Here is a 17,258-nt window from a genome sequence, read left to right as displayed (position 1 = left end):
CGGCCCTGGATTTTGTATATCTTCCAGATCATTCCGGTAACTCCTCTAGCTGGGGCTATCGCACATCTCCAGGCTGCCTTTCACCATTTCATCTGGGGGGGTAAGCGCCCGCGCCTGCACAAATAACTGGCGTATCGCGGTGTAGACGAGGGCGGTCTCGGAATCCCCAATCTCCAGCAGTACTTCCAAGCCTCCCAAATCCGTTATCTGGTGGAGTGGTATAGGCCGGAATCTGAAAAAAGATGGTTATTTCAAGATTGGGCGATGGCCCAGACGTCCCTTTGGAAAATCCCGTTCCTCCGCCGCCAAGACCGACTGAAATACCTCCAGAAGTCTCACATCACTCCCACTATCTTACGCGTGTGGGACGTGGTTGCAGTTAAGAGAATACTGACAATTTTTCCCTCCCCGCTCACCCCCCTCCTGGACAACCCCGAATTCACACCGGGCACTGACCCCCGCGCCTTTTTGCAATGGCGAGGCACGAGCTGCAGATCGGCGGGCCATCTCTTCGACCCGCAGGGCTTTCTTCCTCTCTCTGAACTGTCAAAGGGTTATGATGTTGTCTCTCCCCACTTGTTCCAGTACTTTCAACTCAGGCACTGGCTCACGCACCCAGATTATGCTCCCTTGGTGAGCAGGCATATGACAAGTTTTGAGCGGTGGCTGGTGACAAGAGAAACGGACAAACATCTTATATCGGACCTTTAAAAGATGCTCACTCCCCCAAACAACTCGGGTCGAGCGGCGGGACAGCGACGCTGGGAGACGGAATTAGGGAGGACATTGTCGGCTCGGGAATGGAGCTCCATATACTTTAGGGCCTCTCACACTACACATAACACAGCGGGTGGGAAGTGGCGGTGAAACTAGCCCTTTACTGGCACCTTACTCCTGTTAGGCTCAACAAGGGGAATCCGGCTAGTAGTGCGCTCTGCTGGAAAGGCTGTGGGGAACAGGGCACCATGACCCATCTCCTCTGGGACTGTCGGGAAGTCAAAGACTACTGGACTGCAGTTTTAACTGACATAGATAAAACTTTCGATACCAAAATCCCAAGTTTCCCTGCCTATGCTATCTTAGGCCTCCCCAACGCGCTCACCTTCCCCTTGAAATCGGTCCGAGGGCGCCAGATGGGAATTGCGATGCAGGCAGCAACACAACACATTCTGTCACTCTGGGGATCCTCTACCAAGGCCACCCACACGGGATGGCTGCATAAACTCTGGTTTATGCTAGGCATGGAGCGCATTCAAGCTACACTCACGCAAACCACAGACACATTTCAGAAAGTGTGGCTGCCATTGCTGTCCCTCCTCTCCACTGAATTCAATGAGATCACGTGTCCCAGATATCTCTGCTTACTGCGCCTCACAGAAATCCCTGAAGATCCTCCATGACCTCCTGATGGGACAAACTATACCCCTTACGGGTGGCTTCACGTTTGTTTTTCTACTTTGGCACACCGGCTGGGGAGGGGGGGGATGGGGGTGGTGGGAGTTTGAGGGTTTTGCTCTCGAAGTTGTGCGTCTCTGCTATACTTGGCAAATATGACCTCTGCAGCTTATTCATAACCTGGCTCATGTACCTTGCTTGCGACTCGATTTGTGGAGAAGCCTTATATGTCTGTCTCGGATGCTTCCTTTACAAGATGCCTTTCTACTGCGATGCATTGCCTGTCATTGTTTTTGAAACCAATAAAACAAATTTAAAACTAAAGTATATCAAAAGCCAAAATCAGAAATAACTCTCGATGTAAAGTCAATAGACAGAGCACCACAACAAATGTGTGCTTAGAAATAAGAAAACGTTTTTCTATAATATTAAAATAGCAACTGCTTAGATAAAAATCAAGGAAAAGTTCTTAAGTACAAAATCAGTTAGAGGACTGACATGTAATCTGCCTTTAGGAAAAGTGTCAAATAAAACAATTCAAACAAATATCCCAAAACAGTACATTTTACAAGTTTTTAGACAGAGAAAACACATTATTGACATGGTTCATGATGAGGTAAAAAAGACAGCAATCAATGATTGTTCATGAAAACATGGCACAACAAAATGTAATTTAATAAACCATACCTACAAAATGAATAATGAATTGTGACTCTTCCCCTAAAAGCCACATGTCATTTTACAAGGTTATTCCCTAACATAATAACTGGATCTTAATGACTCACAGTTTAAGTTTCTGGCCATTCATCATTGACCCAATTTGTATGGGAACATTTGCTGACAGCCTATTAGTTGTTTATTATAAATGCCTACAACTTGGACACCTTTCCCAAGAGGGGTGGGTTGTGAGCTGCCGTCAGTCTGATTGTGGAACGGGAGGCACATTTATTGATTAAAAGAGATGCCGGATTCTCATTTACTTCTTCCACAAAAGGGCCACTCTGGGTGACCTCCAGGACTGCACCAAGCATGCAATCCTTCTCCCGCCTCAGGCACCGTCATTGTGTCTGATTCACTCAGTAGAAACTCTTAGTGTAGATGCAAGTTGTGGAAATTTCTTATTAATCACTGAAGGATTTTTTTGAAATCCTGAATTTGTTGAGAATTTGACATGCTATTCTGTATTGGGCTGTGGGACCATCGGATCCGAAGGCATACTCCGATTTGACTGCCTTTGATTCTGCATGCTCGGTACAGAGGCCAGTTGGGCTGGGACCATTGGCTGTGACATCCCATTCTGTGCCATCTGAATCATGTTCCCGTCTACCAGTTTGCCACAAGCATGGCAAGGAGCGTGTCTTATGCTATGCCATCTGGACTTGCCTCACCTCCTTTGCAGCCCTTGGACAGGCCCCACCTCCTCTGCGGCCCCTGGAAAGATTTCACCTCCTCTGCACCCCCTGGTATTATCTCACCTCCTCTGCACCCCCAGGACATTCCTCACCTCTTCTGCACCCCACTGGACAGGCCTCACCTCCAATGCACCGCCAGCTCAGGACAGGCCTAACCTCCTTTGCACCCCCAGCTCAGGGACAGGCCTCATCTCCCCTGCATCCCGCAGGACAGACCTCACCTCCTCTGAACGCGCAGGGCAGACCTCACCTCTTCTGCCCCCCCTTGACATGCTTCACCTTCTCTGCACCCCTTGGACAGGCCTTACCTCATATGTACCACCTGGAAAGATCTCACCTCCTCTGCATACCCTGGACACGACTCACCTCCTCTGCAACCCCAGTCCAGGACAGGTCTCACTTCCTCTGCACCCCCTAGACAGACCTCTCCCCCTCTGCACCCCCTGGATAAGCCGTATCTCCTCTTCAACCCCCTGGACACACATAAACTCCCCTGTACTGTCATGGACAGGACTCACCTCCTCTGCACCCCCATGTACAGGACAGGCCTCACCTCATCTGCAAATCCCTGGACAGGGCAAGCCTCACCTCTGCTCTCCCCTGGACAGGCCTCACCTATTCTTCACCCTGTAGACAGGGAGGCCTCATCTCCTCTGCAATCTCATGGGCAGGTAACACATCGTCTGCACCCCCAAGACAGGCCTCACCTCCTCTGCACTCACCGGGACCGGACAGGCTTCACCTCCTTTGTACGTCGCCACATAACAGGTTTTATCTCCTCTGTACCGACCTGGACAGGCCTCACCTCTTCTGCACTCTTTAGACAGGGAGGCCTTCTTTCCTCTGCATCCCTGTGGGCAGGCCACATATCGTCTGAAACCCCAAACACAGGTCAGGCCTCGCCTCCTCTGCACTCCTCAAGACAGGCCTCACTTCCTCTGCACCCCAGCACAGGACACAGGCCTCACCTACTTTGCACCCCTGGACAGACCTCTCTTCCTCTGCACCCCTGGACTGGCCTCACCTCCTCTGCAACCCCTGGACAGGCGTCACCTCCACGGCACCCTTTGGACAGGCCACACTACCTTAGCACCTCTCCCGTATAAGTTTCACCTCCTATACACCCACTCTAAACAGGCCACACATCATCTACATTCCCGAGAAGGATCAGGCCTCTCCTCTTCTGCACCCCCAGGACTGGACAAGCCTTGCAAGCTCTGCACCCCCTGGAAAGTCTCACTTAATCTGACCCCCAGCCCAGGACTGGCCTCACAACCTCTGCAACACCAGGACAGGTCTCACCTCCTCTGCACTTCCCCCTGTTTGACAGGCCTCACCTCCACTGCTCCAGCTGGACAGGCCTCACCTCCTCTGCACCACCTGGACAGGCCTCACTCACCTCCTCTGAGCCCCCTGGACAGGCCTCACTTCCTCTGCATCCCCCCCGAAATGTCTCGCCTCCTCTGCACCTCCGTCCAAACAGGCCTCACCTCCTCTACATCCCATGGACAGTCCTCACCTCCTCTGCACCCGCTGGACAGGCCTCACCTTCTTTGTGCCTTCACCTCCTCTAACCTTCCCCCAACAGGACAGGACTTACCTTCTCTGCAAGTGGCAGGTCTCACCTCCTCTGCCTCTCCCCCCTCTCCGCAGGTCTCACCTTCTCTGTACCACCTGGACAGGTCTCACCTCGGCTGCACCCCCCTGGACAGTACAGACCTTACCTCCTCTTCCCTCTGGACATGCCTTCTCTGCACCCCCTCGACAGGTTCCGCCTCTCCTGCATCCCCTGCACAGGCCTCACCTACTCGGCACCCCTGGAAAGGCCTCGCCTCCTCTGCAGCCCCCTGGACAGGCCTCACCTCCTCTGCACTCCTGGACAGGCCTCACCTCATTTGCATTCCCTGGACCGGTCTCACCTCCTCTGCGCCCATGGACAAGCCTCACCTCCTCTGCACCCCTGGAGAGGCCTCATGTCATCTGCACCCATGGACAGGCCTCACTTCTTCAGCACCAACTGGACAGGCCTTACCACCTATTCCCTCTGGACACACCTCACCTTCTTTGCACCCCTGGACAGGCCTCACCTTCTCTGCACCCCTGGACAGGCCTCACCTCCTCTGCAACCACTGGACAGGCCTCTCCTCCTCTGCTCCCCTGGACAGGCCTCATCTCCCATGCACCCCTGGACAGGCATCACCTCCTCTGCACCCCTGGACAGATCTCGCCTCCTCTGTACCCCCTGGACAGGCCTCTCCTCCTCTGCTCCCCTGGACAGGCCTCTCCTCCTCTGCACCCCTGGACAGGCCTCACACAATATTCTCATGTTCTTGGTGTGCCCTTACATAAGCTTGTTTGATGGTTCTCCACATGCCTCACAGTGCGCATTACAGACCACGCAGGAGGCTCAAACCCATTCACAATGAGTGCATGCAAGAAAAGCCACATGCTCTCCATGCAGGGACTGCAGCCCTGCACACAACAACGCCCGAGGTTGTAAACCCACATTAAGCGGCGGCTGAATCTAAAGCAGTCTGTTTATTTCTAAACTTCCGCCTAGGTTAGGGGTGACCTCAAAATATTCACCTCTCTCATTGCCTGGTATTTTTCAAAGTTCACTTTTGTGTATTCGTTATATGCTTTTTAGCATGTAAAGGAAAATTTGTTTTTATCAAAGGGTTGTGGGTACAGTATCTAACTCCACTACGTAGCAGAGTCGGATTTATTTACATGAATTCTGTGTTTTAATGAAATGCGTAGTTCATTGCCCACGGCTATAAAGAACTACATAACCACAGTTGTGTGACTTGGAAGCCTATTTTTTCTCAATACAGCTTTTGTTTGTGCTTACGTTACAGTGCTCACGTTATCATCCGCACTAGAAGAGATGGGAGCCTCGGGTGTCTGGTCACAGAAGCTCATTTACATACAAAGGGGGTGACAGCCTGTTCGCAACACACAACACAACTTGTTTCTGTAAAATGCTAGTATACAGCACAGGGTAAAGTGACTCAGGTAACAGTGTGACTGTTGTATGACATGAGTGGGCAGTCTTAGTTGTTGAGACCGGAATGTCTGCAGGGTGCATCTTTAGCTCTTTCAACTGTTTGAGAGAGGGCGGCAGTCTCACATTCTGGGGACACAGCTGCAAACAGCTCCCCTCATGGTTTTTACTTTTTGCATCTAGTAGGTGCATATTCCACCTAAGACTGTAACCTTTCCAGCTTGATGGTCTGCTTCCTGGAATCAGCTTGCTTTCCTGTTCCTATACTTTGGTCAGCAAAGGTAAATGTGCCTTTCACTAAAGTGTCCTTAGCTCGCTTTTGGTAACGTGGCTTGATCAATAAGGCCACGCTCGAAGGTAAAGCAAACAGTGGAAGTCACAAATTTCAATACAATGTAGTAAAAGGAGACAACGAAATTCAACATTCAAACCAAGTTCAGATAAAAAGGAATATTTAATAATTATTCAGGAGTAAAATCAAAACCAGGTGAGTGATTTAAGGATTATTAATTAGCAAAAACAACTGTCCCAAAGGAAATAAAGGACACAGTTAGTTCTGTCTTCAAAACCACAAAAAAGGAAAATTAAGAAAAAAAAGTATACCCACGGACTCAATGATGGAGCCACGTACAAAAGAGTAGTTGTCCTCATTAGCCATGCTCAAGGTGGCACCAGTAAGTCCAGTTTCTGGTAATGATTAACACTGGAATTTAATATAAGGTTTTGGGCTCAATCAGTCCCAGAAGCTGACGAGATGCACAGAAGTGGCTTGAAGTTCAAAATGAACACAAAGTAGAGTTGGGTCATCAAGTTGAACCTCATTTTACGGGCATCAAAATGCGAGAAACTTCAGGCAGTTACAACAGCTGCGAAGTCTTCAGAGCTCCGAGTTATGGAGATGGTTCAAGGTTGATGATCCCAGCGAAAGCACGGAACGTGGTGTGAGAACAAGCAGCGTACTGGAGCTCACGCTGACGGTTCAAACATGAAACTTGCAATCGTCAAGTTACATCACAGCAGGTTCAAAGGTCAATCAATGATTCAAACCCATATCTCAGTTATCCACTTGTAAAGGTAGAATACCAATAAAGGAAGAACAAGGTGCAGGGATCTCAGATTTTAGGCTCTCTGTGCTTACATTGTAGCCGTACAGCGAGGGTAAAAACTGTTCATCGTATAAAAATGTACATGAAGAATAACAGCCCCTCAGAACCAGTTAACAGCAGATGAGATTTCAGCAACAATGTGCCGGTGAACACAACAACAGGTAAAAGGAAGAAGAGAAGGGTAATTATCAAATCAAATCATGATAACATGGTTAACAAAATGGAGAAAGTACCTGATCCTACTACTACAGTATCAAATAGCTGCTACAAGAGTCCCTCAGGAGACGGAGTGATGAAGGAAGTACAGGAAAATGACTGCAAGATATTCGTTGCCGCTCTTCAGCCAAACAAGTGCATTGGACGAGTGCTCTGGTGCTCACGCAGGGTCATCCAATTCGCTCTAATAACCGCCCAAGTGCTGCGTCCACTTATGCATTACCACAAAAATGAAACATTCAGGTCGAGATGGACGCCTCGAGGGCTACTCACAAAGGTACCTTACATCTGTGAGTAATCTATACATGCAAGGATGCCCTTAGAGTAACTTTGCTACTTTTAGCTATGTGCTATTGCGAGTATAAAGTTACTCAAAAGGGTGGACTTGCACATCTGCGCACGCTTAAACAGAGGTGGAGTAAAATTTACAAATGTAACTTACTGCATCCGAAGTGGAGCAATAGAAAGGGCAGTACCACACATGGCCTACCACTGGTAATGCAACACCCTGCCCTAGAAAATAATAGAGGGAGAGACTTAAAAATCGAACCCATTAGAAAATAAAGATAAAATAATGTATTTCGTCTTTTAAAACTACATATACCTTCAAAAGAATGTTATAAAATGACATATACTTTAAAATTCATTAGTTTTTGATAACATATGTTAATCTTTTAATTTTTACCAAGTTGGGATTTTTAAACAGATCTTTAAAAAACTTTTTTTTACATTTAAAATCAATTAAATATCTAATTAAAATACAAGTAGCATTTCTTACGTTGTTCTATATTTAAAGTATATAAAATTTGCATTTGTATTTAACATAAAAATATTAAATTTTTTACAAGTGTAATGAACAATTGAAATATTCTTTATATTTTTTACACAGGGAAAACTCCACCCAAGTTGAAAATATAGAAGATTATAATTGTTTTAAGGTTCAATTAAAGGTGTCCCACCTAAATTAACATTTATATTATGTATTAATAATTTTTAAATGTGATGTAGGGCATTCATTATAAGAAATGTAATTATACGTTTCTAAAAATTAATGTTTTATTAGTGTTTCAATCAAACAGATGTTATTAAAACATTATAAAATAATGAATTTTGTAAACTTTTTAGATTTTTTGCCATTGAATAACATTTATTTAGATTTTTAACTAGTTTGAAATATTTAATTTAACATGATTTCCTATGGGGTTTTAATTAATGTCCGTAGCTCCATTATTTTTTTTTTTTTTTTTTATAAACCTTTATTTGTACAAAAAGGATATACAAGTCTGGGCCTACAACCAAATTGGCCGGCCACAATACAAGGAGCAGTCAAAAGATCTAAAGCGAACATTACAAAATCAATCATTAAGGAGCATAAGCAATACAATCCTAGAAGGGGGGGAAGACTGAAGATCTAGACGGCCAGTAAACAGGAGCATAGAAGGTTAATTTTATAATATGGGGATAAGGAGTATGACAGGCTCAGTGACAACATAGAAGAATCTGGATTCCCCAAACAAACCATTGGCAACAAAAAGGGGTATAGGGCCGCAATGCAGGAGGGGCAGCACTGTATACATAGGTATAAAAACAGGTGCGGTAAATACAAATCAATATGCAATTACTATCAACTTTGCATGCCCACCACCCAGTAGCACATCGGAACCAGGACAAAGGGGTCGGATAAGCGGCGACACCAAGACTAACCCGTCATACTGACCTTGGGTGAAAAGGAAGGGGAGGAGAGGGGGGGAGGATGAGACGGGAGAGAGGAAAGAAAAGTGGGAAAGGAAAACACAGACTAAAAGAAGAAGAACGCCATGCCGAAACAGGCGTCCCGTGGCGAGAAACACAGGAGAGAGCAGGAGTATCAGCAACGAGGAGGGTATGGAAGTCGCGATGGAAAACAGCAGAACTATAAGAAGAAGATCAGCGACGCTACAGACTCCAGCCCAATCATACCACGGAAGGCAAGGACAGACGCGGCACTCCAATAAAGAGATACAAAAGGGCCATAGAACTGAGGAAAATAAAACATCAAATAAGACCCAACCCACCCACCCCACCCTGCACCCCTGCAGAAGGCTACGGCCTTCCCTCCAAACAGCGTGCCTGTCGCCCTAAACCAGAACCCGAAATGCAGTAGAGAGAAGAGAGAAGAAGAATAACGAGACAAAAAGAGGACATGAAGCAAAGGAAATAAATGGGAGGGAGGAGCCAGAGGGCAGAAACAAATACGGTCGGCCACAGCCCTCCGCCCAACCATACAATCATATTACGAGTGAACCAGAACGACACGATCTCTAGCGCCATAAAACTTACAGGGGGGGTCTCCCACCGCGCTATGAATATAAGCAACTGAGCCACAAATTCGTACACCAATAATCCACCGGGAGTCGTGTATCTCACCCCAATCCTTTCCTAACCACAAATCCCACCCGCCACATGACAATGTGAAGTAAGCAACATGATGCGAGGCAAGCACACAATTGAAAGAAATTACGATAAAGACGTAGACCAGGGAGGTCAATCAGTCTGCAAGTGAGCAAAAGTTCAAATAGGTAGTTCAAATGTCTCAGCAATAGCAACACGGGCAGTAAAAGACCGGAGTTCAGTCTCGCCGTTCGGAGATGTGGGGGTTTCCCTGCAAAACAGAAATACGAGCTCGTCCATGCAGAAACAGGCAGCAGTCCACCATTTTTCTCAGGCACCCGGGGAGGATCGGGCCCCTGCACGATATCCAAGTCCCGAAACTCCAAACATCGAAGAGCAGGAGGTGCAAAAGCCACTGGCCTACAAACCGGTCGATGAACAGCGGTAACAACCCTCGTAGCAACCGAGGGGGGCGAGGCAATGGGATCACTGGGACAAGAGGGGAGCATGAAGAAGCGTCCACTCAAGATGGCGGCGGATCGCGGCGAGTTTACAGGGGCACCGGGGGCCAAGGACGCGTGCAAGGATCTCAAGGCATCAAGGACATCTCCAATCATAGGCTCACGCACACATGTCCATGCCCCCGTGCAGTACGGCAACCTAAGTCCGCCGTCACGAGGTGATCCACATCCCAGATCGTTGGCAGCCATTTTGTGAATTCAGCCTCTTCACCACCCTCCGCGACTTTTGGGACAGTTCAGAAATGCAGGACTTTACAGATCTCCGGGGGGTCCCAGCAATGGCGGCCTTGGTGCAAAAAGGAGAACCGCCCAGTGCGGGTGTCCGCCTATATTATCGCTGGCGCTCCTCACGAGTAGAGTCCGAGCGCGAGGGTCCAGGGTCGCCGGACGGAGCAGCGGCGGGGGGACCCCTTCACATGATCAGTCCCCGGAGCATCGCGCCCCGCACCAGCCTCACGGCCACCAAGTCAGGCCCGGATCAGGGTCACCGGGATGTTCGCACAACGGCTCTCACCAGTGGTTCACTCTTTCGGCCGGGGCCGACAGTCACAGCAACACCAGGCCGGATCACATAGGCGAGGCCCCGGTCCCAGCTCCACGGAGGCCCCGGTCTATTCGGGGGGCACAACTTCGGAACCGCAGCACGTCGGAGCTTCCGGGTCAAACGGTGAGTAAGAGCGAAATGTTGCATTCCTAATTCTTCTGCAATGTGTCGTCTCTGGACAGGATATGCAGCAGGATATACGAGTCAGGCCGGAGGGCTGACGGAGCTGAGCTAAAAGGCGACCATTACGCTCGCGAGCTTGGCTCCTCCCTCCGTAGCTCCATTATTATTTATGGGAGTGTGTTGCAGTTCCAGTGGATGGCCGTTTGTGCTGTTGCCCTTACTCCGGCTCTGAGCTGGAGTACATTTAGAATTGTTTTAGGTACATTATGGCTGTAGTGGCTTTAGAGCTGTGGTTTATAAATAGCAATGGGTTTACTCCTTTGTGGGTGAATACTTGTGATTCCCTAAATTCCTCCTTACTCCTTCCTTAGCCCCTCCCCTTTATTCATAAGTAGTTCACATTTTACACCCACTCCCCTCTGTCCCTCTCACATTTACTACACACAAGTATACATGTGCAGAAACTAAGCAGTCGAGGCAGACAAATCCACAAAGAAAAAGATAGGAGAGGCGGAACGACTGCACGTAGTTTGTGAATCGCATTTTCTTGTATTTTAGTCGTCCTATAGTAGTTGATGATTAGGCCTGATTATCTGTGAGACTCTCTTGGGTGTATCTGATGTGATTGTAAAGCTTGTGAAACTGTCCTCAGCAGATGGGAAGCAGGTTCCATTTGTAGCAAAAACAACATAGAAAGAGGCCCCTACAGTGGATCTTTGTAATACGAGGCTGTGTCCTTTTGGAACAGAAGTCATTAGGACTATTTGGCATGGGGCGAAGAGTGGCATGCATATGGCTGACCTTGTCTGTAGTTACACAAAGACTAGAGAATGATGTGGCGGGATGTTGCTGAGATTAACTACCAGTCCATCCATCACCTTTAGTTTTTCTCAATGATCAGCCCTAAGTGGCACAGAACAGATGTTGGTCCCATAGAGACCTACGACAAAGGGACTCCTGCTGCAGCTCCCTGGTGAGGCTCATTAAATCTGGAAACAGTTTGAGGTTACATGCATTCCTGAATCTAGCAGCGTGGCCTCAAAGTTCAGGATCGAATGGCCTTTGTGGGTCAGTCATTGCTTATAAACACTCAGGGAGCAAAACACACTGAATGGAATGAGGCCACAAATAGTTACTAAGGAATTAAGTTATTACAAGCATTTCCATCCCTCATTGTGTGCTTTTCTTTTCGGTTTGTTGAGCAATCAATGGAGCGGTGACTTTGTGGCTGCTTCATCTGAAGGTTTTGTGATTCTGAAACCTCCCCCCAGGGTTTACAGTGAGCACCTTTTATTCTCCCACATTGTATCTCTTATGTAGAAAGTTTACATTTACAACTGAAGTTTTTGTCACATTGAGGGCACTGACAATTTTCTTTCTCGCTGTGGATTTTCATGTTGAATCAAATTGAATCTCCAGCAGACCCTTCCCTGGCATTTAGAACAATTACAAGGTTTTTTTCCGGTAAGTTCTTGCAGGTTGAGTGAGACCAGATTTCTGGCTGAAACTTTTCCAGCATTCAGAGAGCTAAGAAGGTTAGTGCCCAGTGTGAGTTCTCTCATGTCTAGTGAGATTTATTTTCTGACTGAAGCTTTTCTGGCATTCAGAACACTGATACAGTTAATACCCAGTGTGAGTTCTCTCATGTCGAAAGAGCTCAGATTTCTGAATAAAGCTTTTCCAGCATACAGAGCACTGATAAGGTTTTAGTCCAGTGTGAGTATTCTCATGTCGAGAGAGCTCAGATTTATGAATAAAACCCTTCCAGCATTCAGAGCAATGATAAGGTTTTTCCCCAGTGTGGGTTCTCTCGTGATGAATTAAAATGGATTTCAGACTAAATTGTTTATGGCATTCTTTGCATTGATATGGGTTTTGCCCAGTGTGGGTTCTTTCATGTACAGTGAGGTTGGATTTCTGACTGAAGCTTTTCCAGCATTCAGAGCACTGATACGTTTTTTGCCTAGTGTGGGTTTTTTCATGATAAATTAAACTGGATTTCAGACCGAATCGTTTATGGCATTCTATGCATTGATAAGGTTTTTGCCCAGTGTGAGTGCTCTCATGGTTAGTGAGAGTTATTTTCTGACTGAAGCTTTTCTGGCATTCAGAGCACCGATACAGTTTGAGCCCAGTATGGACTCTCTCATGTACAGTTAAACTGAATTTCTGATGGAACCTTTTTGGGCATTCAGAACACTGATACGGTTTCTGCCCAGTGTGGGTTCTTTCATGCACAGTAAGGTTGTATTTCCAACTGAAGCCTTTACAGCATTCAGAGCACTGATACGTTTTTTGTCCAGTATGAGTTCCCTGATGTTGAATCAGACTTCGCCAATAACTGAAGCTTTTTTGGCACGTGCAGCACTGAAATGGTTTTTGACCAGTGTGGGTTTTTGCATGTTGCATGAGAGAAGACTTGTGACTGAAGCTTTTCTGGCATTCAGGGCACTGGTAGGGTTTTTGTCCAGTGTGATTTCTCTTGTGTTTAGTGAGGTGGGATTGAAAACTAAAGCTGCTTTCACATTCTTTGCTCGTATTCAAGTTGTTTGTTTCTCTAATTTGGGTCTGTTCCTGGATACATGCCATCTTAAGACTAAATCTGATTCCAGAGTCTGTACTTGTTTATGTTACACACAACATTAACTTATAAAATGCACTGCAGATGATCTTCATAACATTTGTATTTAACTAATTATAGTTTTTACCTGGAGATCATGTTCCTACCTTTAAAGACACCTATCTAACTTCTCTTATAAACTTTCACTGAGGAGCCCCTTGTGTTTATTAAGATGCTCCTCGTGGATTCATTTTCTCCAAGTTATACCTTGTGATTTTGTGACTCCAGTTTATTACATTTGATTTAGGAGTTTTAAAAGCCCTGACGAGGTCTTTGAGGTGTAGTGCTTGTCTGTTAAGTGTATTTGTTCATACAAGTAATGACAGATGATTGGGGCATGCCAGGGTGGTTTTATGTATTATCAATCGTGCAATACTGGCCCCTTTTAAGCTTTCTGTGCCAGTACATGCTTTTTACACTTTACACTCATCGGCTAAGGCATGTACATGATCGACTTTGAAGGTCTGGGAAACTTGGAAACCACTCGGATCAACCCAAAATACAGATTTGGTGGGGAAAAATCTTCCTATATTGGAAATGATAATCCAGCGTCTTTGCTGTAACGACATCTGAGAAAGAGCATTTACAATGACTTTCTTTTAAACAACCTTTTCTCTCCTCTCGTCTCCAGGAGACAGAGACACAAGCTTGCACTTGTAAACCGAGGATATTAGTCTTTTTGACAGTTCTGTTCCATCACAACACGTCCACGGATGCTGATCTGTTGGGGAGGGTTTGGGTCTATAAAGCTTTTCTCATAAACCATCAAACAGAATTTACAACACTGAGTATTCCCATGCGCACTGCGTGTGCATCAATTGCGCCCAATGTTCTCCTCAATCTCAGTTACTGACACTCAATAAACATTTATGGTCAGTTTACTTTAGGGATTTGACAACTTTCACAGTCACCAGTTTCTTCCGCTCCAACATCCTCACCATTCCTGGCACTTAGAATGTGCTTCTTCTCTAGAGCTCCAGAATGTTTTAACTCTACTTGAAATAATCCTTTTCATTGTGTTTCACTAAATGTAAAACTTTTTTCTGTTCATGCTTCAGTCACCTGTAGAAACGGAGTCAGAGATTGTAAATAAACACAAAGAAAAATATTTATGACCATATACTTTGCACAAAGAAAGTATTGACAAAAACAAGATAGGAAATCAGTTTGAGCTGCATTTCTGATCGTGGTGAAACAGTGTAGATCGGGAGCTTGGGATCACTGGAAATCAAGGATGGGGAGCAAACATAGTGCATATTTAAGAAAGAAACTCAAGTTGCACATATATTGCGCCACAGATTCTCAGAAGCAGCAAACACTATCAATTTACACTCTCTGTGAAACAGGCTGGCATGCTAGTGAGATATTTGTAATTCTTTTAATGAATTATTAGATGTTACTTACTCCCTTACTCACTTAAACTATTCATATATTCCTTTTTCCAGTGATCTAGGAAGGGACATTTTATTGACCAAAGGAATTGGCCTTTTTGCACTCAGTGCTTTAAATGCCACTGTAGGCTGACGCTGTGTCCAGTTAGCTCAGTGGAATTCACAATTTCAAATTGTGCGGATGATAAGGACTTACTTGGTGGCTCAGAACTCATCACGCTCCTCCGACAGGACCCATGCACTGCAACATCTGAAAAAGAGAAAAAAACAGCACAACAGTAAAGGAAACTAAAAAAGGTCAAGAAAAGAAAAACACAAAATAGAGGAAAGAGAAAAAAAGCTATCTTCCACTTTGACCACATGTTCCAGCACAGGAAACTGTGCAGCAGATGCGTGTGAACCCATAAGTTACATCTAAACACTGTGCCCCCAAGGTCAGCACCAGGTGCGGCTCCACCGGTTGCACCACCCTAAAGCAAGCCTTGTGTGCATGTGTCCACACATATGTACTGTGTCTTTTGCTTGTAGTAGACAAGACAGAAAAGGGCAGGATGGGAGTGCGTAAAGAGATGGAAGACAGATCCAGAGAGAAAAGATGCCGAAAGAACGGGCAAAGGGAGGATAGTATAACGTGGTGTAGAGGAGGAGACAAATGTGCCCATAGTTAAGGATCTGCTGGCCAAAACTGACCTAAAAGGAACTGACCTTGCACTACAACCCAACATGGTAATTATCAGAAGTTTGATAACAACAAGAATAGTGCACACAGGGAGTCAAATGTTGAAGTGAAGAGACAAAAACAAAACAGAGAACAAGAAAGGGAATAGCGAAAGAAGAAACAGGGGAAAAGGAAACTTAGAGTTATTGGAATTCTTACCTGGCAGTTATTTTATTTTGTGTTCCTCCAAGGGTGGCAGCCACGCTGCACTCCCTGGTCATCCCAGAATACCTTGAAAGGAAGGAAAGAAATAGTTTTGTGTCGGCAATCACACTTCAGCCCATCTTCCAAATAACCGTCCTGAACTTACAAAACAAAAGAATCTCTTGTTCTCTGGAGGCCATTGTGAAGCAACTATGGTTAATGAATAAGTACTTTTTTGGTTCACCAAGAACCATGGTCCCTTGCTGGAAAAGGTCTCTGTGAATATAGAGTGCACCCACAGTCTCAGAGAACAAACCCTAACAACCCAGTCCACTTCATAACCACATCTTTCCATTTACAGATCATGAAACTTGCAAATCAAAAGAATCTGGTTAGCAAAGGTATGTTAATGTCCTTGTACATAATTCTGCCCACACTTCATAAATCAGTCAACCACACTCTTAGATCTATACAAACCATGCTCTCGGAGAAACTGCAATTCAAGTTCAAGCTGATGTAGAGTTTGAATGCTGAGCAATGGAAGCAACAAGGCATCAATGTGTTGCCGCGTTTTATTGATAAATTATCTAAAGGGATGATGTGGAGGGTCAGGGTCTTATGAGCCATATAGGATGGTGACCCAAGGAATAGAATTTGAAATAAATCCTTTATAAGACAAAGCTTAGAACATCGGAATGTTGAGATCTATTGAAAACAACAGAGCAGCAGAAGCGTCTAAAACCTGATATAGGCCCGCTGCTCTCAACATTACAATGTCCTAATACACAGCCTCTGCCTCTCCAAAATATATGGATTGGGCAGGAGAAGGCAGAAGATAGAGCCTGCAGCAGGGAACAGACCTTCCTCCTCCCGCAGTTTGCAGTGTCACTGGCGTCTCAGGGGGAAGAGGGGGGTTCTGCTCATCTCCTGCATCTCCCGACTCACCTGCATGATGAAAAGCAGTTTAGCCGCGCCCAGGGAGAGCCAGGGGCTGACTTCAGCCTCCTTTACCAGCTATTGCTGTGAATGTTCAACAATTAACCGCCGTGGTCCTGCTTGCGGCTGTTAACTGTTCAACATTCACACTTACAGCAGTTCGGAGTACCAGAGGTGTTTCAAGCCCCTCGGTCTATGAGACAATGTTGTTTTATTAATTAACACATTCTGCCCTCATAGGGCAAACAGTGTAATGACCTTATAGTCAGCCGTCGCTGGCAATACTGCCCATTAAAGGACCGCTCCCTTGGTAAAGGCCCTTGCCTTTGGAGCTACAACAAGCTACAAAGCTATATTAAAGGTTTCAAATAATTACTGAAGGCAAAAACATGGTTACTCAATCAGAGAAATAATTATCATAATATTTGCAGGAGGATCACATAATGGTAACCTCTGAAGTATATCAAAAGCCAGAATCAGAAACAACTTTAGCTGTAAAGTCAATAGACAGACCACCACAATAAATGTGTGCTAAGAAATAAGAAACTTTTTTTATAATATCAAATAGCAAACTGACATAGGACATGCTTAGTTAAAAATCAAGGAAAAGTTCTTAAGTACAAAATCAGTAAGAGGAATGACATGTAGTATGCCTTTAGGAAAAGTGTAAAATAAATCAATTCCAGCAAATATCCCAAACCAGTACATTATATACGTTTTTAGACAGAGAGAACACATTATTGACATGGCTCATGATG

The 17,258-nt window shown here is 45.7% G+C and overlaps 1 protein-coding gene across 1 annotated transcript in view; it reads right to left on the bottom strand.

Moving 5' to 3' along the window:
* Positions 1–15,109, bottom strand: part of LOC144805086 (uncharacterized) — a 187,972-nt gene extending 172,863 nt beyond the window's left edge. Inside the window, exon 1 of the mRNA XM_078671942.1 lies at positions 14,899–15,109. The gene's annotated coding sequence lies outside the window, so the exon portion shown is untranslated. The remainder of the gene's footprint in view (positions 1–14,898) is intronic.
* Positions 15,110–17,258: the final 2,149 nt, after the last annotated feature.

The sequence above is a fragment of the Lissotriton helveticus genome, chromosome 1_2 (assembly GCF_964261635.1).
Source record: "Lissotriton helveticus chromosome 1_2, aLisHel1.1, whole genome shotgun sequence".
In the NCBI taxonomy this organism is placed as follows: Eukaryota; Metazoa; Chordata; class Amphibia; order Caudata; family Salamandridae; genus Lissotriton; species Lissotriton helveticus.
This window is presented reverse-complemented; position numbering and strand designations above follow the sequence as displayed.